Source organism: Dreissena polymorpha, chromosome 9, assembly GCF_020536995.1.
Source record: "Dreissena polymorpha isolate Duluth1 chromosome 9, UMN_Dpol_1.0, whole genome shotgun sequence".
NCBI classification, from domain to species: Eukaryota; Metazoa; Mollusca; class Bivalvia; order Myida; family Dreissenidae; genus Dreissena; species Dreissena polymorpha.
In genome coordinates, this window is record NC_068363.1 from 77,753,589 (window position 1) to 77,756,088 (window position 2,500).

The 2,500-nt window shown below is 35.8% G+C and overlaps 1 protein-coding gene across 1 annotated transcript in view; it reads right to left on the reverse strand.

Moving 5' to 3' along the window:
- The window catches only part of LOC127844911 (uncharacterized), a 128,122-nt gene that overhangs the window by 24,869 nt on the left and 100,753 nt on the right, over window positions 1–2,500 (reverse strand). The window lies entirely within an intron of this gene.

Sequence of the window (2,500 nt, forward strand, 5' to 3'; positions counted from 1 at the left end):
TGAAATGGTGGTGCAACATTAGTATATTCAATAAAATGTATCGTCAATTTACCAAGATACGAAGAAGTGGCGATTTTCAGATTAAATGACCAATCTTTTGTAGCTGTTGACGTTCATATTGACTTAATAATTAGTTAATGTTCTCATTGACGCGAGTGTCTGTTTGTCAGCCCATACATCTGTAAATCGTTATTGTAACCTTAAGTTTTTAAGTACCCTTGCCGCTGGAACATATATGTAGGTTTCTTTTATATATTATTGTATAATAGTCATCCTCAACGACAATGACTGATGAGATCAGCATTTTGAATGTGATGGCACAGGTCCAGAACCGCCGCGTTTACAGGGTAAATCTTAATCAAACGTAGTTTTAAAGTTCCTAAATTGTTAAATGTTGAATGGATTCTCCGTTCAAACTTTTGAACAATAACAAGGAACATACCAGATTTGTTGTCAACACATATAAGGCAGCCCTCGTGTATGTTAAGCTATCAGATAATAAGAGCGAGTGTATTCGAATTAAAGGAACGCGTGGCAAGAGTGTATATCCGTTTTATAGCGCATTTTAGTCGGTTTGCAATGAGCCTTTGAAGTGGGTTTACCACTAAGTACAAAATATATATACAAGCCTTTGATCACGTGCGTGTTTATTTTCTGTAATATGAACAGCGAGCAGTCATGTTTTAAAACATGTATACAAGCAGAAGAAACTTCAGTAGTAAGGAGATGTATAACTATCGGTTAAAAAAATATATTGATCAAGTCATACCCCCACATAAAGGTAAACATATAATTGAAAATCGGGACGATGGGAGGCTAGTAAACCCCGTTTAAAGCTCAAACGGGCCGTTGCATTTAATGTTACCACCAGCTGACCTGAATGTATATATAATGTTGGTGTCTATTGTATTACACTGTGAAAATTTGGGTAATATTTTTCAGTCACCTGATGCTCAAACTTTCTATGAAGCGTGTTACCACACGTCGGAAACCTCTTTCAAACTATTTACCTTACATGCTTCATTGACTTAAATGTCACATGCTCGACTTTAGTGACTCATATTTAATTGTTTATGGATTTTGTGTTTTTTTAAAGGTTATAAGCCATAAATTGTGTGGGCCTAATAATAAGGCGTGTAACGATTTTATCTCAAAGTATCAACATAATTAACAGGCGAACCATTAGCTTTGATGTATCATATGACTTTATTTTATTTATTTCCTTGCCATCTTTAACACGACTTTATCGATACAAGTGTATACGCTGTTAGACTAATATTCTAAAGAAGTTTTTTTTAAATGAAGATATTTTAACTTCTGCAAGAAAGAATATTATTACCTAAACTATATCTATAATGCCTCTGGCGGGGTGAAGAAACGGGAAAAGAAGGGCTTGAACTGGAGAAATCGTGTATTACCAAGGCGATTCACGTGCCGTTCAAGCCCTGTTATGTGTTTTTATACTCCATAAACTGGTCAACGCGCAGTTACTTCCCTTAATAATGTTAATACAAATGTAACTCCAGCCTTCGACGACTTTCCAAGCATAAATGAGAAACTAAATAAGCACCAGTTTCCTCATGCATACAGGGATTAAGGCAATGAATATTTCAATCCACTTTTCAAATTATACCTTTTGCACACTCTTGACAACAGCTTTGTTTCATTGGCGACGTCAATGAAGTTAAGGTTATTTACTCAACACTTTCAAAAGACTATATGCTGTAGAGCTAAATGTAAGTGTGTATGTACCTTCAACGTTCCTGATGTATGCTTGAAATACTTCAGTGACAATATGTTGGCAGTATTAATCTTTAGAAAATTTAGTCCGAACGAAATGAGATAGACCTGTACGAATGAAACATCTATGAAAACAATGACTAATTCTGACTATATATTTATCCGTCACGACCAGTAAATTCCACAATAATTCCTCATTTCTGACTTTGCGCGGCTGCATTTCAAATTTGCATTAATCCACACATTTTAAATCGAAAACTGCCTATCCGAAGGTAAAGCCTCTTCATTTCTGATGATGACCGAGTGAGGCATATGTAAAACACAGCCTTGAACTGTATGACGTCATATAAAATAATTTAATTATTTTGTCGATGTCGAATGCTCAAGACATATTGTTTTCAATGTTATTTTCATCTATTTTGGTAAGTGTGATATGTTTATGCAATAATAGTGAAAATACACATTTTCTCGACATGATCATCTGCGGGCGCAGATGCCTCGAAAACGTGTATTATCCCTATAGTCCATTCCAGTAATTTGGTAGTGAACCGTAGCATATGCTTAATACTTGAACAACCATTGTGGTAATCATGCATTGAACTCGTTCCTGTCTCAGCAACAAATGCTCGTGTGGTAGGTAAGTACTGGTATACATGTAGTAGACATCCTGATCCTTTTCTTACCATGTGGGGGCATGTCCGGTAAACCTGTTGTGACGGCGAACCTTTTTTGAGCTTATTCTAATACTGTGGTAACCAAT